At 47.6% G+C, this 25,788-nt stretch overlaps 1 long non-coding RNA gene across 2 annotated transcripts in view; it reads right to left on the reverse strand.

Moving 5' to 3' along the window:
* Window positions 1-15,983: 15,983 nt before the first annotated feature.
* Window positions 15,984-25,788, reverse strand: part of LOC119627689 (uncharacterized) — a 32,046-nt gene continuing 22,241 nt past the window's right edge. The window contains exons 2-4 of one of the 2 annotated variants that reach the window (XR_005243901.2): window positions 24,931-24,993; window positions 18,972-19,098; window positions 15,984-18,234 (exon numbers count right to left, since the gene is read on the reverse strand). This is a non-coding gene — a long non-coding RNA (uncharacterized lncRNA). Of the gene's footprint in view, window positions 18,235-18,971; window positions 19,452-20,198; window positions 21,305-24,930; window positions 24,994-25,788 lie in introns of those variants that run through there. The other variant, XR_012092954.1, reaches the window with a different exon arrangement.

The following is a 25,788-nucleotide window of genomic DNA, read 5'->3' on the forward strand; positions in this document are numbered from 1 at the left end:
CCAGAATTGGCTGGATTCTCTAATTTGCCTGCCATCTGCAGTCATTATTGGCTAATTTGCGATTTCCCTGCACTCAGGTTTATCGAAGACTCCATTTCTTTCTGCTGCTTCTGCTCACACAGTTGCTAATACCGTTAGATCGTGTGGCTGTCAGTGATTTTTTTCCCCCCACCGTGGTTTGGAATTTGTGAAGATACCTTAGTAGCTAACTTTGTTATAAATGTTGTCCATGTACCTTTGGTTTTGTTCTATAATTGCTTCATCTGGTTTCTGAGGGATCTAAGGACATTCAAAAACTATGTTGCTGACATTGATGGTTTTTTTCATTTGGGTTTTTTTGTTTTTCTCTTTTTCCCCTGTAGCCTTTTTACACTCATATTTTTTAAAAAAATGGTTGGGCGCAGTGGCTTACACCTGTAATACCAGCACTTTGGAAGGCTAAGACAGGCAGATCACTTGAGGTCAGGAGTTTGAGATCAGCCTGGCCAACATGGTGAAACCTTGTCTCTACTAAAAACACAAAAATTAGCCAGATATGGTGGCGCATACCTGCAATTCCAGCTACTTGGGAGGCTGAGGAAGGAGAATCGCTTGAACCCAGGAGGCGGAGGTTGCAGTGAGCCAAGATCGTACCTCTGCACTCCAGCCTAGCCGAGAGTGAGACCCTGTCTCAAAAAAAAAATTAAAATTAAAAACTTATTTTAGAGACAGGGTCTTGCTCTGTCACCCAGGTTGGAGTGCAGTGGTACAATCACAGCTCACTGCAACCTCAAACGCCTTGTGGGCTCAAGCAATCCTCCCACCTTAGCCTTCCAAGTAGCTAGAACTAAAGGTACAAGCTACCATGCCCAGTAATTTTTTTTTTTATTTTTGATAGAGACGGAGACTCGCTATGTTGCCCAGGCTAGTCTCAAACTCCTAACCTCAAGCCATCCTTTTGCCTCACAGGCATGAGCCACTGCACACAGTCAACATTGACTTTTTATTGTGTGAATTTTTGTAGTCTTCGAGTTTTTCACCACAATGAAGCATTACATTTTTAAATTTATGTCTCAGTTTGGTACATCACTTCTCCAGGAACGCTATCCCTGGATCTACCCTACACTAATACCAGATATCAAATTATAACCCTCAGTATAATGTGTCACAGCTTTGTACCCTTCCTTCACGTCACTACTCTCAGTTTATCATTATAAAAGAGTGTGATCATCTTACAGTTGAGGAAACTGAGAGCTTAAGAAGCAGAGGTAATTTTCCCAAAGAAATGAAGCTGTTGGAAGTTAGGAAATTCATCCAGATCTGTCCAACACCAGGGCCCTGCCTTCCTGTGTGTGGCATTACCCCGCAAGAGCCAGAGGTACTTCTCCAAAGACTGCAGTAGGCAGACACCAGTGTGAGGGCAGTATGCAGGGTGGAGCCAGAGGCTACAGAGAAAATGTTTCCCTAGCTGAAAACTGGGACATATGTGCTTAGCATGGAGGTCCTTGTGGGTCAGCATGGAAGCAAATCTATCTTATACAAGACGCAGTAATATACAATGGTTAAGTGCACAGCCCACAGAGCAGGGACACCTGGGTTCAAACTCTGGTTCTGCAACTTAATAGACCTCAAGAAAGTTACCCACCTGCTCTGTCTGTGCCTCAGTTTTCTCATCTGCAGAATGGCAAGATTTATTTCATAGTTATTTTGCAGATCCATTAAGTTAATATACATAAATCACTTAGAACATTGTCTGGCATATGATAAGTGCCCGACAATTTTAGCTATCATTATTACAAAAGAATGGGGGTGGGGAGAGGCTCAGAGTCTTCTGAGATTGGGGCTGTTTGGTTTTACTTTTCCCTTTAGCTGCATCCTCTATGCATATGGCTCCTGATACTCAGCCCCCATATTTGCACCCAAAAGAGCCCCCCATCTGGTCATATCATCCAGACCAATCAGGGATGAAAAGTTGGTTAAGGAATCAGCGTTCAGAAAAACTAGTTCCTTCTAGCCTTTGATAGACTCTCATTGGGTTTTTCTGGATTCTCCCCGCCCCCTCGCCCAAGCCCAAGTCCACAGCTTGAAGCTTCTGATAAAATTCTAAAATTCCTCCTCATCTCACCTCAGATAGGTGGGAGAAAATCAAGTTTGTACACTTCAGAGTGTCTTGATGGCCGACATTAAAGGCAGCATCAGCCCAGCCAGCAACGATGGGAAAATTTTAGGATTGAGGCTATGAGAACAGTTCCTCACTCACTAAGGAGAATATCAGAATGACCCAGCACCTTACCCACTCTATAGCCCGTTACTTAGCAGCCTCTCTTGCTAGGGCATGGAGGGCTCATAGAACTTGGTTTCTACCTAGTGCTGCGTTTTAACAGAAGACACCTTACCTTTAACCAAACAAGTGACTTCCTAATGGTGAGCTCTCAGGCACCATGGCAGATAGATGAAGCGATGGTTGTCAGTAACCTTCAAACACTCTTCAACTAGAACTCAGGTCCCCAAGCCAGAGTGAGGATGGAGTGTGGTCTTAACAATAACCTCAACAGAGAGAGTGGAGGTCCCATGTGAGTGGTGGGGCTGGATAACTTGTGCGGGAGTGAAGACCCGGGAGCCTCAAGTGCTGAGACAAGCAGACATCACTGACCACTCCAGAAAAAAACAAAGATGCCCAAAAGATGGAAAAAATGGGAAAATTACAAAGAAAAACCAGAATCCAGTGGGAGCTACCTGCATATACTTCTGTAGCTGCAAATGCCAAAGAGATAGGAGACTAATGGGCAAGGATAAGGTGGAACATTAGCTTCCGGGTGTCAATAACTCACAGGGAAACACCAGGCAGCCAGAATTACCTTCCTAGAGGGCAGGGGAGTGGGGTGAGAAGGTTAAGAGGGGACAGACCCTGGAGGGGAGGGGCTCTCTAGTAGCCAGCATAATGTTGCAGTGAGATCCTGAGCACTGATGCCTGAAAGTGTGTCAACAGCCATGCGCCCCAGCCTACCAAGAATGGCGTTATCCCACATTTAAGATGAAGAAACTCAGATGCAAAGAGGCCAAACAACATGCCAAGGATCCCACAATGACACATCAGTGGGCAACAAATTCAAATCCACGTCCTCTTGGCTCCAAAGCCTTTGCTCCTTATGACTGGACCATGGTCTAACTCCTGACTCTGTCACCACCTTGCCGTGTGACCTTGTTCTGATGACTTAGTCTCTCTGAATCTAAAATTCCTCATCTCAGAAACGGAGATGATTCCTTCAAGGCATATGTGTTTTGTAACTAGTGCAGTGCCTGGTGCCTAGAAAGTCTATCTGTGCCAACTTCCTACCATCCGTCATCCACTGCCATCTGCACATAATCTTTCAAGCAACCATTAATCTGCTGCCATCCTCCATCTTACCTGCCTCATTCTCTTCATTAAATCTATAGAAATTGCCTGCTAGAAAGAGTTATATAGCACTCGTGGAAAGTACATGGGGAAAGATTACTTTCATCAATGAATTCCAATAACTTTCACTTCCCTCCATGACATTTCAGAGCAGCCAAAATATGTGCTTTTCCTAGAGAGTCAACTGACATTTGGAGAATTATGTTTTCTGTCTTATTGCAGGGAGAAAATCCATCTAACCCTTAAACATCTGTCAATAAACCTGAGCAGGAGATCAGCTGAGGTCAACCCTCCAATGGCCTCCAAGGCCTTGTCTGGAAGAACACAAGGAGACCTGGCTGTGTGGCAGGAGGTGAAGGGAAGGACGGGGCCCAGGAGTGCTATCACCTGTGGATTCTTATCCTGACTTCAAGAGTCAGAAGGGCTTTCTGAGATGTTATAGCTCTATCTTTGCATTTCACAGATGGGGAAACTGAGGCCCAGAGAGGAGAAGCCACTTGTCCACATAACTGCTAAGTCTGAAACTTGCACTCCTAGTCCAGGAGATCAGCAGCCTGTCCTCAGGGAACTGGGGATTACCCTATCATCAAAAACAAATCCAGGCTCCATCAATTGCTGGCAGGATGCTGGGTCCTCAGCAAGTCTGTTTAGCCTTAGTTTCCTGATGTGGTAAAATAGGAATGACAAAGTCATCCTCACAGGATTTAAAGAAGTGAGGATGTGAACAGCCTGGCACAAATTTTTGCCAATAGTAGGTACTCAAATACAGTTACTTTTTTATTTTTTTATTTTTTATTTTATTTATTTATTTATTTATTTTTTGGAGAGACAGGGTCTCACTATGTTGACCAGGCTTGTCCTGAACTCCTGACCTCAGCAATCCTCCTGCCTCAGCATCCTGAGAAGCTAGGATTACAGACACATGCCACAGCACCTAGCTAATCTTTTTTTTTTTTTTTTTTTTTTTGGTAGAGATGGGGTCTCACTTTGTTTCCCAGGCTGGTCTTGAACTCTAGGCTTCAGGCAATCCTCCTACCTCAGCCTCCCAAAGTGCTGGGGTTACAGGCATGAGCCACTATGCCTAGCCCATTCCTCTTCTTGTCTAGAAGCAGACCTTGGCACAAGGATTTAAATGCAAGTCGTTTATTTGAGAAATGATCCCAAGAAGCCCCAGATGGGGAGTGGGGAAGTCAACAGGAAGGAGAGAAAGACCATGTAGAGAATGTTAATAAGTAGGGCACACTCTGGGCTCCTGGGCCCAATCCTTCTGGTGACCTCTAGAGGACACTGTGGAACCCCCCTTTCATCCTTGCTGAGGATGAGGAAGCTAATTATGTATTCACTAACTCTCATCCTTTGCTGGCTGAGGGCTGCTCCTAGGGGCCTCACAAAACTCCCCAGCACTTCCTGCCTGCCCTGAGCACCAGCTGAGCAAGCCCCAGAAGGCCCTGGGAAGGGAAGTCACAGGTGCTTGCTGTTGGAAGCCATCTACATGTGTGAGAACTGTGAGCACCAGTGGAAGACCGGCACTGCACTGGGAGCAGCTGCCACAGCCCAGCCCTTGTGCCACTCAGATCCAACCATGCTCCAAATTAAGCTTACTCTCTTCTGTCACTGGATTTTCAATGTGATAACAGGTTTCAGTTTCTTGTATACATAAATAAGCAAGCAAAGAAATTTAGAACAGGGGGAATCCTCCCATCTCATCCTGACCTGCCACTGAGCCTAGCTTTTTTTTTTTTTTTTTCCTAATTTTTTGTAATCGGGGTCTCACTATGTTGCCCAGGCTGGTCTTGAACTCCCAGGCTCAAGTAATCCTCCTGCCTCAGCCTCCCTAAGTGTTAGGATTATGTGTGTGAGTTGCTACGCCTGGTCCAGTGTGGTTCTTTATGCAAAGAAAGGCGAGGCACCCAGGCTGGAGTCCACGGTAATTCAAACAAATTTAGAACAGTTCTTGCTGGGACAGTTGGTCCTGAGATTATCATTAATATTCATCATCAGTTGGGCGCAGTGGCTCACACCTGTAATCCCAGCACTTTGGGAGGACGAGGTGGGTGGATCACCTGAGGTCAAGAGTTTGAAATCACCCTGGCCAACATAGTGAAACCCCATCTCTACTAAAATACAAAAATTACCCAGGTGTGGTGGCAGGCACCTGTAATCCCAGCTACTAGTAAGGCTGAGGCAGGAGAATTGCTTGAACCCAAGAGGCAGAGGTTGCAGTAAGCCCAGATCACACCATTGGACTCCTGCCTGGGCGACAGAGTGAGAGTCCCTCTCAAATATGTATGTGTGTGTGTGTATATATATATATGTATAATCAACCTCCTTGTTATAGGCTATATTGTATCCCCCAAAAAATTCATCTGTTGAAGTCCTAACCCCCAGTAGCTCAGAATGTGACTATTTGGAGACAGAGCCACGGAAGAAACTATCTAAGTAAAATGAGCTCAATTAGGGTGGTCCCTAATCCAATATGACTGATGTCTTTATAAGAGTCCTTTTGGACACGTACAGGCACAGAGGAAAGACCATGTGAAGACACAGAGACAAGATGGCCATCGACAAGCCTTTAGAAGAAACCAACCTTGCCAACACCTTGATCTTGGACTTCTAGCTTCCAGAACTATAAACAATGTGTCTGTTGTTTAAGCGACCTGGTCTATGGTAATTTGTTATGGCAGCCCTAGAAAGCTAATACAATCCTCTGCCACCATTTCTAGAATCCCCCTGGGCAGTTCTTCTATTAGTTCAGGCTCTTGCCACTCCATTCCTAAAGGGTCTGAGTTCCAGGTACCATGTACTGGTACCATACCTGTCACTGCTTGTTCATGGCTATCTCCAGGATTGCAGGCACCAAGAGAGGCCCCAGGTCATCCCCTGAATTTTAGACATGCTCTTTCCTGCCCCGGCTGTGTAGCAACTCTACTTCCATGGGATAACCATTGTGATAAGTAATCATTACCCCACCAGTATTTTAACTCCTTTCTCTGGCTGCTGGTGCACCAGCACAGAGGAGCCCAGTGTGGCCAGGCAAAGGCTGTGATTTTAGGGGAACCCTTGCTGTATTCCCTGGGAACCAGGACTTCAGTTCAGCAGAGCCTAAAGTAACAAGGATAGGAAATGCAAATCCCCGACATGAGTCCCTGGGAGTGATGGTGACAGGGCCCACTTCCGCATCCGGTTCTTGTTCGCACTCCAGGTTGCCATATCACCCCGTAATTGGATCCAACCACCTTCTACTAAGTGGGTCTCACAGGTTTTGTGCCAGTGACTGAGGGCAGTCCTAAGCTCCATCAACCTCCCCTTTTTCTCCTAGCAGCTCATGGATGTGGTTCAAGGAGCAAGTCCAGTCCAGTGTGGTTCTTTATACAAAGAGAGGTGAGGCACCCAGGCTGGAGTGCACGGTCATGTGCCTTCTCCCTTCCCACCCCTGTGCTGGGGTCCCCTCCCTCCTCACTGCACCCATTGTACTTGCTATTTCCATCAAAGCACATGTTCAGTTTGTCTGAACAATTAACATTATTGGGGGTGGAGGTCGAAGCAGGGGAAAACAGGTCTGAGCACCCCTTGACCCAAAGCCCACCCCACCCTACCCCTGCCCAAGGAGCCCTGCTTGAGAAGCCAGCTTTAAGAAATCTGGTTCTGAATCTGGCTGCAAAGTGTAACCAAAATATCCCACAAATGTCCTACTTTTCAGTGTGTAAAGTTAAAAAAAGTTTTTAGGAAACAGGTGTGTTTACTCTGAACGCAAAACAGCATTTGGTTCCCTTTTTTAATCTATGTCTTTAAGGCAGTCACAGCCGGGAAGGCTACTGGGTGGCATTTACATTTATGAGCAGGTTGATGCAGTTTCGTCTGCCAAGGTGCCACACTGAGGAACGAAAAGGAGTTGTTTTGGGGGGTGACAGGCTGTCATGGGCCCCATGCCATTCCCCAGCCATTGTGGGGCAGGGCTGTGGGAGCCCTTTGAGAACACAGAACCTTCTTTCTGCACAGCATGTGGCCTCTGCTCTGTCTCCCCTTGGATAAAAGGACAGAAACGCTTTCCATTGATGCTGACATTCAGCCTTGTTTCACGGTTTCCACAGAACCCATTGCTTAACTGTCTCATGACCAAAATAAAAGAGACAAGGCTTAAGGGGCACCTAGACATGTCCCCCACGTCTGCTGGAGCTGGCATTGCAATGAGATCATTGTGCTTTGTGCTGAGCAAAGACAGGGCTCTGGGCCTGGAAGCTTTTATTAAGAAGGGGTAGGTGGGGTGGTCTACACCTGCCCCCAGCTGATTTTCAAAGCTGTAGGGCTGGGAAGGAGAGAGCACAATGCCACAAAGTTCTGGACACAGCCAAGGGGAATGAGCATCAGTGGAGGATGCCTGGTTGCAAGCCCTTTGAACAAATGGTATAATAAGTGGGGACTGGGTTTGAGATTTCACAGACCTGGTAGAAGCCCCTCTCTGCCACTTAATGGCTGTACAACCTTGCATATGGGCCTTTCCTTCTCTGAGCTTTCATTTCATCATCTGTATACTGGGGATGACAATACCCATCTCACAGGAGCAGTGTGCGTCTTAGGTCGGGTTCCCTCTGCTTCCCTCAGAAGCAGACCCTGAGATGAGGATTTAGATCAAAGTGATTTTGTAGGAAGTTTCCCAAGAAAACCAGTAGGGTAGAGAGAAAAGGGAATCAGAAAGATCAGGCAAAGATGCTGTATCAAGGTTTCTGTGTGGCCTGTGAACCTACAGTGACCACCATCTCAACATCATGTCTGGGACCAGGCTGGGTGACATCAGCAGAGGCAGCTGGGGAGGGTGCTAGGGACCCAAACTAAATGCATGATACACTAACAGGGATCCACCTACAACCTCCCTCCCGCCAAACCCCAGCACCTCTCTTTGTGGGAGCCTCTATGCTGAGCTTCCCTCCCTAGGCTGGCAGGCAGGCAGAACAGGTGACCCACGGGCACCGAGGGAGAAGGGACAAGTCAACAGATGTGAGACTCAGACAAAATAGGTTTTGGAGAAGGGTCTTCTTGGCAAGACCATGAGATGTGACGCCGATATCTGCAGCAGGAGGAGTAAGAGGTGCTCGGCTGGGCTCTGTCTGACTTTGAAGGAATGAGGGAGGGAAGCAAGGGCAGGAAACCAGTAGAAACTGAAGTCCACAGAGAGGCGACAGCTTTGACCAGCTCCCTTCAGTGCCACACCTTAGCACATGCTGTCAGTTCCCTGGCCCAGCCCCTCGCCAGAGTCACCATTTCCCGAGCCCCTGCTTTTGTGCTTTTGCTTACAACAGCCAGCACCTGCGTCTCCCCAAGCAGAGGGCTGCCCTCAAGCAGCCAGGGTGGGGACCTGGAGCTGCCTGGGAATTCACACCGCCCCCCCACCAGCCTGGGGGTTCCTTAACCAAGGACTGATCCTCCTGGATGGGGCATCTCTGAGGCTTGTCCTACACCAGTGTGAGGGGCATGGAGTACAATGTCCCTTCAGTGCCACCCAGCAGGGGCACTCATGCCAGCCCTATGACTGTGGGTCACATCACCCCCTGCTCCTCCCTCTCTCCTAGCATGCCCAGACCTCTCACCTCTCATTCCCACCTCAGTTTCCCCACCTTTCACACCATTTCCCTGAGAGACTAGAGACCTGCTGTGAGGCTCAGCCTGCTGTACCTGGACCTGAGATCCTTTCCCCACCTATTCTAGCCTGGATCCTGTTCCTCCCACAGAACTCATACCCTGGACATGGTCTGAAACATCCTGTTGCCCGGCTCCCAACTCCACTGCACAGTGATATACTCCCCTTTTGCATGACCCTGGCTGGGGTTCCACCCCGTAGGTAACCAACCTAGCTGCTCAGTGATTTCTCCTGCCTTGGCATCTGGACATGACTCCCTCCGCCTTACACATCATGGAAGGCTGTGAAACTCTAAAGTGACTGGCAGGGCCAGCTTCATTGGCATGGGACTGACCTGGGCTGTCACCCAGGGCCTACACTTGGTTTAATGTTCTGCTATCACCAATTTACGGTGATCGTTTTTAAACATGAGTTCCCTCCCTCCAGGCCCTTCCAACCTACCTTCTTTCCTCTACCTCTCCCACCACTCCTCACTCCTTCATTGCCCTGCCCTAACTAAGGGCCCAATAGATGGTGACCTTTTAGCTAGGAGACCGAGGTTGTCATGGTTCAAGAATGGCCCAGGTTGGGGCTGAGCACAGTGGCTAACGGCTTTAAACCCAGCACTTTGGGAGGCCAAGGCGGGTGGATCACCTAAGGTCAGGAGTTTGAGACCAGCCTGGTCAACATCATGAAATCCTGTCTCTACTAAAAATGCAAAAATTAGCTGGGTGTGGTGGCAGGTGCCTGTTAATCCCAGCTACTCAGGTGGCTGAGGTGGGATAATTGCTTGAACCTGGGAGGCAGAGCTTGTGGTGAGCTGAGATTGCACCACCCACTCCAGCCTGGGCATCAGAGTGAGACTTCATCTTAAAAAAAGAAAAAAAAAGTCCTTAGAGGCAGGGAGTCCTGTGTTCTGCCCCCAGGCTGGCCGGGCCCCTGTACCTGGGATTTATGTACTCTACACTTATGCCTGGTGTATTAATTCATTTTCATACTGCTATAAAGAACTGCCTGAGACTGAGTAATTTACAAAGGAGAGAGGCTTAATTGACTCACAGTTCAGCATGGCTCGGGAGGCCCCAGGAAACTCACAATCATGGTGGAAGGGGAAGCAAGGCACCTTCCTCACAAGGTGGCAGTGGGGAGGGAGAGTGCTGGGTGAAGGGTAAGAGCCCCTTGTAAAACCATCAGATCTCGTGAGAACTCACTATCACAAGAACAGCATAAGGGAAACCGCCACCAGGATTCAATTACCTCCACCTGGCCTCTCCCTTGCTACATGGGGATTATGAGGATTACAATTCAAGACGAGATTTGGGTGGGGACACGAAGCCTAGCCATATCACCTGGGTCATCAGGTTAAGATGCAGGACTCTGTCAACACCAGGAAAGGAAGTCTTGAGCAACCTGAGTTTCTCAGCCGTGTTTACAGCGGCACTACGGCAGCCAGAGACAGAGTTCTCAGCCCTGGCTACAGAGAATCACCTGGGAGCTTTCAGTTATCCTGATTCTGTTGGTCTATGAGGAGGTCAAGGCATGAAGATGTCTTAAAAGCTCCCCAAATGACTCTTAGGTGCAGCCGAAGTTGAGCAGCGCTGATCCAGGTGCTGTGCTGGAGGCAGAACGAGCATCCCGGTGCCCTGCTCTCCACCAGCACAACTGGACCCACTTAGCCACACAGTGAAACCGGGCCCCGGCCACCCTGCAGCAGAGGTGAAGCCCACCCAAGGTCAGTAGCTGAGGGCACAGCCAGGGCCCTGGATGTTCTCCAGCCAGCTCCTCTGTTCTTCTCTCTGGCTCTGCTGGGATCCTGAGTCTTAACCTGCCCTGCCCTCAGCTCCGGTCTCTGGATCCCCTACCCCATCCACTTCCTTCTGGAGTAGCTACAGTGAGCTGAAGGAAGCTGTTCATTATTTTGACACAAGTCAAAACAATGTAATCCCATGATTACATTATTACATGATTATCCCATGATTACATGATTGTAATCCCATGTAAAAATCAACTCAAACAGGAATGCACAAAGGCCTGATCCCACCACCCCAACCTCATCCCAACTGTCATGTCCACCTGGAAGTTAGTTCACTGGGTCTTTGAAGATTTCAGATCTCTACATAATCATGGATTGTGGATGGAAGAGCCTAGAGGGTGGAGCAGAAGCTCTGAATTCAAGTCCTGCCTCTGTCACTTCCCAGCTGGCTCTGTCAGTCACTTCCCAGCTGTGCGCGTGGACACCGATGATGGGTAAGAAGATGTTGTGAAGCAGCTGCTGCTTTTGCCTGTGTCATTCATTCCTCACCCCCCGCATGTAGCTTCGAGGGGGCTACAGGTCAAAGACTCCCCTCTCCCAGGCAGGAGGTGGACACTTGGCCCAAATGAGGCTGATCAGACTCACCATCCCAGGAATTTCTATCTTGAATGGTGCAACCCAATAATTAAAACAAACAAACCATTTAGCCCCTTCATCTCAATGGGGGGGCAGCCTGAGGTCTGCTGGCTAAGTTCCCGGAGGTGCTGTGGCTTTGCCCTTTCAGGGAAATTGCTTCACTTTTTTGTTGTTGTTTTTGTGAGTTCTCCCACCTATCTCCTCCCAACAAATTCCTTTTTAGCTTAAGTTAACTACAGTCAGAATCTGCCGCTTACAGCTAAAGAATCCTAACTAGCATAACATGTCTTAGCATCCTCACTTCACAGATGAAAGAACTGAGGCCCAGAAGAGGCCAGGCTACATGTAAGGCTCTATATCCACTTAGTGAGAGAGTCAGAGCTTTAATGAGATCGCCTAACCCACACCTGTGCATCAGACTTGTCTCAACAATAGACATTGGCAAGAAAGTGCTGGAGAAATCATTTCTCTACAAAGAAATAAACGCAAGAAGGGACCCAGACGTAAAGCACCAATACCATTTGTTTGGGTTCAACGCAGAGTCCCAACCACCCCAACTGGGCAGTACAAAGACACCAACAGAATTAAAAAAAAAAAAAAACTTAAACCTCCATGCTCAGGACTGAACTTTCAGACAACCTGGCCCATGACTCATAAAGAGGGAACCCCAAAACTGGAGATGTTCCCTTTTTTTTATTTTTTAAGGAATATTTGTGATAATTATATATAGTTTTTAAGGTTAATGGCATCTTGATTCACAATAATGAAAGTTTCATTTATCTACATATTAGTGTCCTGAAGCTAGCTTAATTTACATAATCATAAATTACATTTCAACTGTCCTCAGCAGCTAGTTCCCCGTTTGATGAAAACATAAAAGGTAATTTTATTTGGGCTCAGTTGCATAAATACTGCATTTATGCAGCATCAGGAAATAGCATTTTAATCTAACCAGCAAGTTGGGCTCATTACAACAAAATTAGAATATTGGTTAAAACATCAACTCGTTCCCTGAGCGTCTTTGAAGGCCCTGGTCATTGTTGTGTTATTACCCAGTTGGTTTTAATTGTATTTGCTCAAAACTGGGAAAAGCTAAGTCCTCAGGATAAAAACATTCATTAGATTCCAGGTAGCCTGGAAGGTGCAGGTAGCCAGTGGGGCCTAAGATTCCAAGATAGCACCACGGAGGGGGACCAAGACCTGAGAAGGAAACTATTCATTATTTTGGTTTTGGTGGGTGTTTCTTTTTTTTTTTTTTTTGAGACAGGGTCTGGCTCTGTTGCCCAGGCTGGAGTGCAGTGGCCTGATTTCAGTTCACTGCAACCTCCACCTCCCAGGCTCAAGCCATCCTCTCACCTCAGCCTCCCCAGTAACTGGGACTACAGGTGCACACCACCACACCCGGATAATTTTTGTATTAGCATTTTTGATAGAGGTGGGGTTTTGCTATGTTACCTAGACTGATCTCAAACTCCTAGGCTCGAGAGATCCTCCTACCTCGGCCTCCCAAAGTGCTGGGATTACAGGCAAGAGGACCAAACCCAGCCAATTTTGACACAAGACCGGATGGTCCAGCATAAAAGTCAGTTCAGACAGGTGTGAACACAGGCCTGACCTCACCACCCTATCCCCACCCCGACTCCTATCCCCACCTGGAAGTTAATTCATTGGGTCTTTGCGGGTTTGAGCTCTCCTGTGGATCACTGGTTTCTTCTACAATGCCAGGACCTGAGCGAGGTGCAGTGAAGAACCCCAGATATACATGAAATCTTGCCCTGTCCTCACTGGCAGGAAATAAGATGCACAAACTGCTTTGAGACAAGGAAGAGGGAGCAGAAAGACCCTTCCTCCACAGAGGCTCTGGGAGGTGGACCAGCCTGGCCTGGCGGAGGGGGACACTGAGGCTCGGAAGGGTGAAGCCACGTGCTCAAGTTCACTAGCTACTGCGGGGTCAAGATGCAAGTCAGGAGAGGCTAGAAGAGATTCTCAAATGTTCACTGGGAATGTTGCACTCAGGTTCCCAGGGAAGCAAAGGGGAAGGCTGGGTGCAAAGCGGCAGTGGGATTCCCTGCGGCATCACCCTTGGCCACAGCTGCTGCAGGAAGCACCAGCCCACAGGTCAGCACCTGCAGCTCCCACCACAGCTGAGGGCTTCTGTACTGCTCTCCGAAAGACAGGTGAAAGGTAAAGTGAGAAAGGCACATCTCGTCCGCAATATCTTCAGAGCCAGCTTCATTCATACCATCTCTGGGCTCTGTGGAAGCACGACACATTTCTTACTAATCAAAGCTCTGTCTGATGCCCACGTTCTGCACAATGGAGGTCACAGCTGTCTGATCCATAGCTGGAAGCAGACAGAGGCTGCACTACATGGGAAATGGGTGGATTGGGTTGTTAGGTGCAAGGAATGAATGAATGTTCTCAGCTGCTCCTAGCATTTGTTCACAGAGTGTAGAAGCAGTGGGCAAGACAAGAGATTTGTCCCAGTGGAGAGCAGACCAGGGTGGGAAGAGGTGATGCATTTATTTCCAGTGACTCCTGGCAGGGAGTTAAGCCCTTTAGAAGAGGATTCTCAGACGCTACCATTCTCCGTAAACCAGAGAAGGGACAGAGGACCAGCGGATGCAACGCAACCAATTTACAGGATGGAGTGATCCCACAACAGCCAGCACAGCTCCCGGCTCCTCCACACGCGTGTCACATGGGTGCAGTTCTTTTCCTCTTTCACAGTGCTTTTGTGACATGCAGCACACCCAGGACAAACGTGCCTTGTGAAGACAGTGCTCTGAAGGGCAGCCTTTGTCAAACCTGGGTCTCCCAGGGAACCTGTTAAAACTGCAGAAGCCAAACCCCATCCCAGCCCCTCTGAATCTCCACTTGGTTAATAAGCATCCCAGGCAGCTCTGGAGGAGCCTGAGGAGAACACAGCTCTTTATCTCTTATGGTCTTCCCAGGAGCCAGGACTCTGGACCCCATCCAAATTCCTAGTCCCCTTCCTCCAGGAATGCATCTGTAATACCTCCCGAGAGCAGTTTAAACTCCCGACTTTAAGATAACAGCAAAAACGTTTGACCGAGGCCACATTCTATGAGAACACTTTGCTGTAATTTACTCTCTAGAACTTACAGGCAAATATTTGTTGAAGGAGTGATCCAGGGAACTCGGTGATTTCCAATCTCCGGCTTTTCCATTCTGAGGACTGGCAATGACCTTAACCAGGATAGCTGGGGAGATGCCCTCCAAGATGCTCTATCTGCTCATCCCTGCGTGCACTGCATATTTCTTGGGACAAACCGCACACTGGGATGTCTGTTTCTTGTTCCTGGACCCCTGGATCCTGAGCATTTGCACATCTATTGCTTAAGGCAGGCTTCAGGGACCTCCTAGTCACTGTCAGGTGGCTTCGGGCCAGGCCACTTTCCTCTGCATGTGAATATGTGTTCTCTCTGGTACAACCAACAGCCTCCTGGGTACCATGGCCAAGGGTTGTGCCATCTTAACTCTGGAGCTCAAACTGAAGCACATGGAGGCTTTGATACCTACTGTGTGACACCGTTTAACATGCCTCACTAGGAATAATTCAGGGCTGATGTTAAGGTAGTGAGTTTCCTGTCACTGGAGAGATCCAAGCAGAAGTTGATCTACCATATATCAGCAATGGCAGCAGTCTGTCACTAACAGCCATTAACCAAGGCATTGGACCTCTGGACCACGGATGTCCTTCCACCTCCAGGTGTGTTTGATTCTGTGAAATTTTTCTTTCTTTTTTTTTTTTTCTTAGAGTCTCCCACTGTTGCCCAGGCTGGAGTGCAGTGGCGTGATCTCAGTTCACTGCAACCTCCGCCTCCCGGGTTCAAGTGATCCTCCCCCCTCAGCCTCCCGAGTAGCTGGGATTACAGGCGTTTGCCACCACACCCAGCTAATTTTTGTATTTTTTGTAGAGATGGGGTTTCATCATGTTGGCCAGGCTGGTCCTGAACTCCTGACCTCAGGTGATCCACCCACCTCAGCCTCCCAAAGTGCTAGGATTACAGGCGTGAGCCACCTCGCCCAGCCCGATTCTGTGAATTTCAAATGTGACTTCCGCAACTGCGTCATTAAAAACATCTAAATTCTGCCCACACAGCTCTCTAACACTCAGACTGGTTTCGCACAAAGTTGTAAAATACAATTTAAATATCTCCTAAGTGTCAGAACCATGAGAAAGAAAAACAAATTAATCAACAAAGAATCCTGTTTCAACAGTTTTCAAGCCAGCTTGTGTCTGTCACCAAACCACAGGTGAAATGCTAATAAAATCCAGCTTACATCAACAGCATAATAATTTAAAGATGGCCTATTTTTCCGAAGAAACACATATATAATATATTTCCAGACATGGCCTTTTTAATGAATGTGAACTTTTTTAGAAGAAAATTATTAGAAGATAGCAAAAGTCTGCTGGAGAATAAAACGTGGCAGAGTCGCTGTTGAATGGCAGAGAAAATGATCCGGGAGGCCCATCAGCGGGGGCAAAAGCTGTCTTTTTCGGGTAATCTAGCAAGACGAATGCAGCAGGAAGCATCCTCAGAGAAGAGGCAACCAGCAAGACAACAGTAATGAAGTCATTTCACCTTTCTAGCCTAATTTGAAGAGACAAGGCAATGGGGCCTTGCACCAGCTCTGCATGCTGAGTGTGAATTGCAGCCGGAGAACCAACATGTGGGCTGAACCCATCATAGTGAGAACAGAGTCCCAGCAGACTAGGAGCTGACTCCCACCAGCCCTTGAACCTCAGCATTGCCCTGTACCATGTGACTTGCCTTTCTCAAGCCCAAAGCCTCTTCCTACACTTCATGCTTTTGCACATCTTCTTCTCTCTGTTCCTTCTCTCCTTATCCACCTGAACCTTATTCCAAACCCAGATTCAAAAACTACCTCCTCCAAGCTGTCTTCCCTGATCTGCTGTGTAATGTTGAATACTCCTTGCTGTGGGCCTGTGAGCTTTCAAATCCTGCACTCTGCCCACCATTACCCACTTTATTAGAACATTTCTCACTCTACAGTGTATTTCCTGCCTCCTAGACAGACTCTTATACTAGATTGGAAGCTCTTTGAGGACAGGGGCCATGTTGCAGACATCATTGTCGCCCTGGTGTAGACCGCAGAATTCAGCAGCCAACAAATGCTTGTGGAAGAAAGGTAAGAGCCAAGGTGGAAGGCATCACCTTAAAAAGCCATTGACCCAAATGTTTAGGCCACAAAATCTCCTTGAAATGTCTTTACTAGGGTGGAGATGTAAAAGGATATGACCAAACCGGTGATTGTCTGAAAATTCTAGAGATTTGGATATTATGCTCATGACCTGAAAGGCATGATCCCCTCCAATGGGATCTGGGGTTAAGCTTTGAAGTCAGGCAGGATCAGACTCACAGCCCAGCTAGCCACCTTGCTGGGTGGTCTTAGGCAAGTTACACAACCTCTCTGAGCCTATTTCCTCAACCAACATGCAGAGATAACTGCCCTGTAGGGTTGTTGAAAGGTCGTCATGAAATAAAGTTAAGTGGAAATGCCAAACACCACAATTCTCAATAAATGTCATGCTCTTCCCCCACTATGGTCTGAATGTTTTTGTGCCCCCCAAGATTCGTATGTTGAAAACTAGTCTTCAGTGTGATGGTAGTGGGAGGTGGGGTTGTTTGGAGTTGATCAGGTCAAAGGCCAAGTCCTCATGAATGAGATTAGTGCCCATATAAAAGAAGCCCCAGGCAAGGCACGGTCACCTGTAATCCCAACACTTTGGGAGGCCGAGGCAGGCGGATCACCTGAGGTCAGGAGTTCAAGACCAGACTGGCCAACCTGGTGAAACCCTGTCTCTACTAAAAATACAAAAATTAGCCAGGAGTGGTGGCAGGTGCCTGTAATCCCAGCTACTCAGGAGGCTGAGGCAGGAGAATCACTGGAACCTGGGAGGTGGAGGTTGCAGTGAGCTGACATCTCGCCACTGCACTCCAGCCTGGGTGAGAGAGTGAGACTCTGTCTCATAAAAAAATGCCCAAAGAGCTGCCTTCCCCCTTCACCATGTGAGAACCCAGCAAGCAGACACCGTCTATGAACCAGGAACGGGGCCCTCACCAGACACTAAATCTGCCCGCACCTTGATCTTAGACTTCCCAGCCTCCAGAACTGAGAGAAATAAATTTCTAGCCACCTAGTTTATGGTATGTTGTTATAACAGTCAGAACAGACTAAGACACCCTTTTTGTAGAAGTACCTGCTGGGAGATTTTAGACCACATGGCACCTCGATCTTTCCACCTGTGGAATAGGCAGGCATGCTCTCGATTTCTTACGTCACTTCTCAAGGAACAAGCTTATGTAAAAAGATGATTAATATTTATAACGAACTCCATTTATTCCAACTGTTGTGTAAGTGTGACATAGTCATCCTGTTCTTCCTAAACAATGTAGGACTTACCATCTGTCATTTCTAAGAGGATTAAGAGATTGTCATCCATTAAAGACATGCTATTAGCAGAGTGAATGGTTGCCCGTGGAAGAGGTATATCTCCCCAGCGAGGAGGGACAAGTATGTACTCTGCTCTCCGCGGATCATTGGTCCTCCCAGCTTTGTGTGTTCCTCCCGAGATGTGCTGAAAGAGGGTCTCATATAATCCCTACTGCAACATTTTGAGGCTGGTAGTATAACCCACATTTTACTGATGAGGAAACCGAGGCTCAGAAAGGCTTTCTGAGTCCAAATCCAGTGCTCTCTGCTCATCCTTGCCCAAGATGCTGCATGAGGGATGGGTGCATTGCAGGGAAGATGGAGCCAGGTGACTGCTAGGGTGTCTTTCAGGTGTGAGTTTCTCCAGGGCTACAAAAATAGCAAAGGCTGAGAATTACCGGAGTGGGCATCCCTCTTCACTTCTCAAGAGGGGAAAGAGGAGGTACCTGAAGTGGGAAGTGTGGCTGTTGGAAATATAATAGCACCCAAGATCAAATTCATGACACACCCCCTATAGTCATCTGCAACGATGTAAAAGTGTCAATGTTTTCATCCACAAAGGGGAAAAAACCTCAGCTATGCTCACGTCCTTGGGAGACGATTCTCAGGGATCTCTCAGGGTTAGAGCTGGGTAGCCATGCATCCCAGGCTGCCTAGGACAGTACCAGTTATGCACACTGTCCCAAAATAATGATTAATAGTGCCCGAACACACTCTCAAAAGTATCCCGATGTATGTGGTCATCCCATAATCAAGATATGGGTACATATTAAAATCACACAGGAGCTTTGTAAGCACCTTGATTAAGTCAGAATTCATGGGGGGTGAGATCCAGGCATTGGTGACAGTGATTTTTTTTTTTTAAGTATGGTTTTACTGAGCAGCCAAGGTGGAAGGCCACTGTCCTCGGTAGAAGACATGAGCCTCCTTGGTGAGCAAAGGGCCATCAGGTCCCTGGACAGCAGTTGCCGGGGCAGATGGGGGGACTCCAGCTAGTCCTGCAGGGGACTTGGAGCAGCAAAGGAAGAAACAGGAGGCTGGTCCAGCAGACACCATCCATGGCCCCGCCACGCTCACTGGTTCCTCTCCTGCTTGTGTTTACTTACCTGCATGCTTCAGGAAGGGACTGGAGGCTCCTGACAGCTCATGCCGGGTGCCAGCTTGGCAGTGAGCGGGTAATTAGTGCTCATCGTGCTCCCAGAGAAAGGCAGTGAAGGAAGTCGCCTGTTTCACCTTGAAGCAAAGAAGGAGAACCCAGAGAAACAGATTTTTCCACACATTTTGGAGAGGTTCTGCCAGAGAATTCCATCGAGGCACGTGGAGTCAAGCCACTGGCACATATCAGCCCCAGAGTCCAGGATGAAAACGTGTCCTGTGCAGGGTTTCTTGAACAGATTGTCTCCAAATGTTGCATCTCTCCTAATTAATGCTGCAAGGTAAGTTTCTGGCCTCTGGTTGCACACCAGGGAGGTTCTTGGGAAGAGAAGGGCCTGCCATCTCCTTGTCCCAGCTACAGAGAGAACAGCCTATCCCCAGGGAGTTCTGTTGGGTTTGGAATCACTTTTGCAGCCCTGGCGTTTATGCTCCTGAACAAAAAGCATTTGCAAGAGGAGAAAATGAAGGTGGAGGTTTGTGAAAGGTTTCTCTTCCTAAGAGGGGCAGCAAACATCACTGTAGCTAGACCTGAATAGTGTTGGTAGCTCCCAGATATATTCTAACTACTTCCTACATTATACCTGTCAGTATTTTTCAAACTATGCTCCTGAAAAACCTCTTCAATGATGTATTAGGAAAACTTATTCTATAAAATACTATTTAAGAAACTTCAACATACGTGGAAAAGCATTATCATTTGTGGATTTAACAATCACAGTTTTGACTTACGAGTAAGAAAGATATTGGCAGGATATTGGTTAGATATTGCCAAATTCCCCCCAAGAGAGTTATAACAATTTACGCTACCACCAATATCACACTCATACACACCTCTCACTATCTCGGCATTTTCTAACTTTTTAATCTTTACCACCCAGAAAACATGAAAAAGATTATGTCCATGTTTTGCAGGGGTTTTCTGGCTTTTTTTTTTTTTTTTTTTTTGAGAGGGAGTCTTGCTCTGTTGCCCAGGTTGGAGTGCAATGGCACAATCTTGGTTCACTTCAACCTCTGCCTCCCAGAGTCAAGCAATTCTCCTGCCTCCATGTCCCTAGTAGCTGGGATTACAGGCACCCACCACCATGCCTGGTTAATTTTTGTATTTTTAGTACATGTACATGCCCCACTTGTACTGCAGCCAAGGGACCCCAGAAAGAAGCCCACACTGGGTTTTATACCTGGGAGATCTATGAGACACTGGGCTAAAGCACCGAAGGACATCTGAGGGACAGGTACAGAGCCCAGGCTGTTTCAGCCAACTCCTCCTTATTAGAAGATACTGCATTCCCAGCACAGTCCAGAGTTATTCTTGACAACTACAAGTGAGAATGGCAGAAGAGCTGTGTCAGTCCACGGCCACCCAGCAACCGTCCTGCAAGCAGATGGTAACCTGACATCATTCCTGCTCCTGTCCACACCTCCCTAACAGCTCTGCTTTGTCCCCCGAGGTGGTCCAGACTCTAGATCAGAGAAAAGTGATCCTGTAGATGCATTAAAAGAAAGCCATATTCAGGAACAGGTCTCAGCCCAATTGACTTGGTCTACAAGGCAGAGGATTCAGAATTTGTCGAAAGCAAATGGGTATGGATTAGGGTGAGATGGGGTTAAGTACAAGTTTACCCTTGACCATTTGTGTGGTCTTGGGAAAGCCATTTGGCTTCTCTGGCCTCAGTTTCTGTAACTGCAAAATAGGGTTGAGAGTAGCGCTGACTTCCTAGTATTGTGATAAAGATGGAAAGGCATGTAAGTGCAAGCACTGTGTACTGTGCTTGACACACAGTAAACTCCAGACTCCACATACGCAGGATCAGAGCATGGAGCTGTATGGTCTTATTGCACACCCTGTGTGGGCACATGTGCAGGTGCAGAAGGAACAGGACAGGCATGAGTCTGGAGGTGAAAACTGAACCCAGCACCTCCCTTGAGCATCAGACCAGAGACTCACAGGAACTGAAGACTGACTTTGGCCTACATCACCAGCACCTGTCTTCTCCTCTGGGTCCCCAAAGTCTTGGGATCCACCCTGGAACCCTGGCACAGTGACTGGGCATCCTGAACCTTTCGTATGTTCTACAAACAAAGCTAGTCCCATTTTTCAGTCTTCTTCACCTGGTCTCCAGGGCACTTCCTTGCTTTTCTGTCCCCGCCCCTCAAAACACTATAGCCATTCCTCAAGTTTGCACGGAGCATAGAAACACCTCCCCAAGTCGATCTTGTGTTTAAGATCACATCATTCCTAAATCAGGGTACTTGTAGCCTGAGAGATCGTTTATTTGTGCAGGAGGAAGTCAAAGCTCAGAGAGAGAATGACTTGCCCAAGGTCAACTGCTAGTTGGCTGTCAAGCCAAAACCAGAGCATCTGCATGCTGACCCCTGCCCAGTACTCCCCGCCAACCTGCTGAGGCTCCCAGACACAACTGTCTCCCACTTTTCTGGGAGAGTCTCCTGGTGAGAACTCTGCTTTTTCACTCTATCTGGGATGAAAATAGAACAGACTGACTTTGTAATGTCATCAAATATTAAGCTTGATTTTCCCAGCTACTGACATCCAAATTGCCAGCAAGCTTGAAAGCCCCAGTGGAGCCCATTGGCTGTGCTAAAAGAATCAGGGGCTTGCCGCTCGGGAAGAAGAACAGCCCCTCTCAATGGCAGGAGGAGACAGGCTGGGGGAAGGGGGCCTGCAGAGCTCAGTGACCACCAGGAAGCCAGGGACAGGGCAACAGCGAATAAAGACAGATGGGGGGTAAGGGTCTTCCATTAAAATTTTAAACCACAGGCACTCCATGACCAGGCATACTTGAAATGCCATCCCTGGGAGATGGAAGCCAAGAGGCTGTTAAGGTTATTGTGTGAAGTTGCCAAAAATGGAAGACATAATGCATCACTTGTCCTTTGGAAATTTTTTGAAAGGAAAGTTCTCCATGACATGGAACCCCTTGTGCAAATGGGGGCAGGGAAATCAAGCAACATTTTCTCAGCAGTTTTCCTGAGAGTAACACCAAAGTCTCATCATATTTGAGAGGGTAGAGTTAGAACAATCTCTAGAGTTAGAGACATGGGTGCTGCAGTTAGAAAATTCTGGATTGGTCTCTGGCTTCATAAATTTTTTCACTGGGCAGGTCCATTAACCTCTCTGAACCTTGGTTGCCCTACTTGTAAAATAAGGCTAATAACATGCCCTCAAAGGGCTGTTCTGAGGATTAAATGGAGGGCATGACTAGGACTGTTGGGTCATGCCTATAATCCCACCACTTTGGGAGGGCAAGGCAGGAGGATCCATTGAGGCCAGAAGTTCGAGACCAGCCTGGGCAACAGAGGGAGACCCCCATCTCTATAGACAAAGAAATAGCTGTGCATGTCACATGCCCATAGTCCCAGCTATTCTGGAGGCTAAGGTGGGAGGGTCGCTTGAGCCCAGGAGTTCAAGGTTGCGGTGAGCTAAGGTGGTGCCACTACACTCCAGTTTGGGCAACAAGGGCAAGATTCTATCTCAAATAAATAAAAGGGGTACGTTATAAAGAACCTTGATGGAACCTCACCTTAAGTAAGGTCTTAGAAAAGAAGAGAGAGGGTCTCTCTATTTTGGAGTTTAAAATGGACTTTATGGTTAATTATTTTCATGACTTAATTTTTCATATGGGGAAACTGAGTCCCAGGTGATAAAGTGACTTCCCCATGGCCCCTGACAGCAGAATTGAATTCAAGTCTTCTGATTCTCTGGAAATGGGCTTTCTCATATCAAGGAACACCTCCTCCCCAACATCTCCTGGCTTCTTTTCCCCAAAGCTCAATATCTCTTAAATATTCAGTATGAGGTGTGGGAGTGTGGGAGAGAAAACAGACTGTGTGTTACTGTTTATGATGCTCAGCCTTTCAAGGCAAGGCTGATGTCTAACCCTGCAAAGTAGATGATTCCTGTGCAACTTTTCCAAGAAATTTGAGTCCTGTGAGGGTTAGCATAGCAGGAAAAGAGAAAGAAGGGCAGAAAGACTCTTAGAACCAATCGCAGCAATGGCCAAGCACTGTAGCTCATGCCTGTAATCCAGCACTTTGGGAGGCCGAGGTGGTCCGATCACTTGAGGTCGGGAGTTCGAGACTAGCCTGGCCAACCTGGTAAACCCTGTCTACCAAAAATTTAAAAAATGAGCCAGGCATGGTGGTGCATGCCTGTCCCAGTTACTTGGGAGGCTGAGACAGAAGAATCACTTGAACCCAGGAGGCAGAGGTTGCAGTGAGCCGAGATCATGCCACTGCACTCCAGCCTGGGCAACACAGCGAGACTCCATCAAAAAAAAAAAATGAACCAATCACAGCAAGATAAAGGAGCCATGCCCTGACACTGTTTTCAAACAATTACAGGAGAGAAGTCACAAACAGCTATAGCTGAATGTGTGGAACCAATGAGTGAATTCAGAGATGCAAAGTTGTAGAAGAGTCCGTGTGAACACACACCACGCATGTGCAAAAGGGAGCGGGGACCCTCGCGGGACTACAGACCAAGGGATGATGGAGGTGTCATCTTGAGTTAAATTAAAGCAAAGTGCTCATGATTTTTTTCTTCTTATCATCTATCTTGATGGGAGTTTTCTGATCTTTGCAGTGCCAAGTGCACGTAGAATTTAAGTAGCTGTTTTCATGCCCTTTTGTGTAGATCTGGGTTGTTTCCAACCATTAAAATATTTCCTCCTCTAAGAAGTTGGAGGATGGGGTGAAACCCCTCACCCCCACCCGCAGGTAATACTAATTTTACTGCTATGCAACCACAGGCTCTGATCCCACATGTGTGGGGCACTTACTAGCGAGCATTCAGGGAAGATGCTTGGCCTCAGGAACACGCGTTCCAGCTGGAAGGCAGAGGTGAGATTGTGTGCAAGTGAAAAATAAAGAGATGGTACTTAGAAAACCACGGAATGAGGTGAAAGGGAAAGATCCTAGGGATAGATAAATTCAATTCTCCAGTATGTCAAATGGAGACACTGAGTGGACCAAAGAAGAGAAATGACTTGCCCAAGATCATACAGCCAAGTCATGGTGTGGTGAGGACTAGAAACTGTCCTTTTTGATCAGTGCTCTGCATCCAGAGTTTCCTGTTGGCTGCACTCTTGCAAATTAAAGATAATGGAGTTAACAGAGAACAATTGTAAGTCAGATACCAACAGGTGAAATGAGCCCAAGGAAACTTCATCTAAACTTATGCTACACTCTGCTTCTTCTTGTTGATGTCAGGAAGGAACTGAGAAAGTTTCATCCATCTTCTTGTGCAGGCAAGACCCTCCTCCTGAGCCCAGACAGACCCCTCAATCAGAAAGAACCAGATCACGCCTGTAATCCCAACATGCTGGCAGGCCGAGGCAGGCGCATTGCTTGAGGCTACGAGTTTGAAATCAGCCTGAGCAACATGGTGAAACCCCATCTCCACTAAAAATACAAAAAAATTAGCTGGGCGTGGTGGTGGGCGCCTGTAGTCCCAGCTACTTGGGAGGCTGAGGCAGGAGAATGGCGTGAACCCGGGAGGTGGAACTTGCAGTGAGCAGGACATGGCGCCACTGCATTCCAGTCTGGGCAAAAGAGCGAGACTCTGTTTCAAAAAAAAATACAAAAATTAGCTGGGCATGGTAGCCCCAGCCAGTAGTCTCAGCTACTTGGGAGGCTAAGGTGGGAGAATCACCTGAGCCTGGGGAGGAAGTTGAGGCTGCAGTGAGCCACGATCATGCCACTCCACTCCCAGGAACAGTGTGACCTGGTCTCACTGTGTCTAGTAAATTGCCGCATTAAGGATACTGCCCCAGGGCGTTGCCTTTCAGCCCTATAAGGCCGATGCTGCCCAAGTCACCATATATATCCAGGAGCTGAGGCTCCAATGTCCCAGTAAACACAGATGTTCTTATAAGTTGGCTTCATGGCTCTTACCTTTCACCTTCAAACAACTGATCACCCCATATCTGGTCGGCTGGACATTGGCCACGATAATGTCTGTTGGTAGATAAGAGAAAAAATAAACCTTGCCCATTGAATCAAAATGGTACGGTGAATCTGGAAGGCATTTCTGGCACACTGTGTCCAAGGACCCAGAAAGACAACCCCTCATCCACAGGGCCACGAGGGAGGGTGTTTTCAACAGCTGGCATTAACACACGGGCTGACGGGAGACTAGTGGCCACCTCCCCTGGTAGGGGATTTCAGCAGCCCCCACTGGACTCCCACAAATGGCAGAAATCATGCTGGTGTGACCATGGCAGGCTAAAATCCTCCAAAAACGGCTGTCTGCCAGGGGACTCTGATGATTTGTAATCAAATTGTGTTTCATTAAAGAGAAAGCATCCAGAGTTTCCTGTTGGCTGCATTCTTGCAAATTAAAGATAATGGAGTTAACAGAGAACAATTGTAAGTCAGATACCAACAGGTGAAATGAGCCCAAGGAAACTTCATCTCTTTGGATGCATGTATGTGGCTTATGGATCCTGCCTGAGCTGGTGGGAGGCGAGCCGGATTCTATCTTTGCCCAGAAAGCATGGTTCACATCAAAAACAGGTCGGGGGTCCCTAACCGTATAACTCTGGGCCAGATAGTCTCTGCCCTGACTCTGGTCTTTAAAACAAGAAAGATTTGTAGGGTGACCAGCAAAGTGACCACTTTGCCAAGAAATGGGAAGTTTCCCAGGCCACAGTCCTTACGGTGCTATTAATTATTATTAATTATTAATATTAATACAATCAGGAAAATTCTGGACAAACTGGGATGAGTTGGTCACCTGACTGGGTTTCCCAA

The sequence above is a fragment of the Chlorocebus sabaeus genome, chromosome 5, assembly GCF_047675955.1.
Source record: "Chlorocebus sabaeus isolate Y175 chromosome 5, mChlSab1.0.hap1, whole genome shotgun sequence".
Classification (NCBI taxonomy): domain Eukaryota; kingdom Metazoa; phylum Chordata; class Mammalia; order Primates; family Cercopithecidae; genus Chlorocebus; species Chlorocebus sabaeus.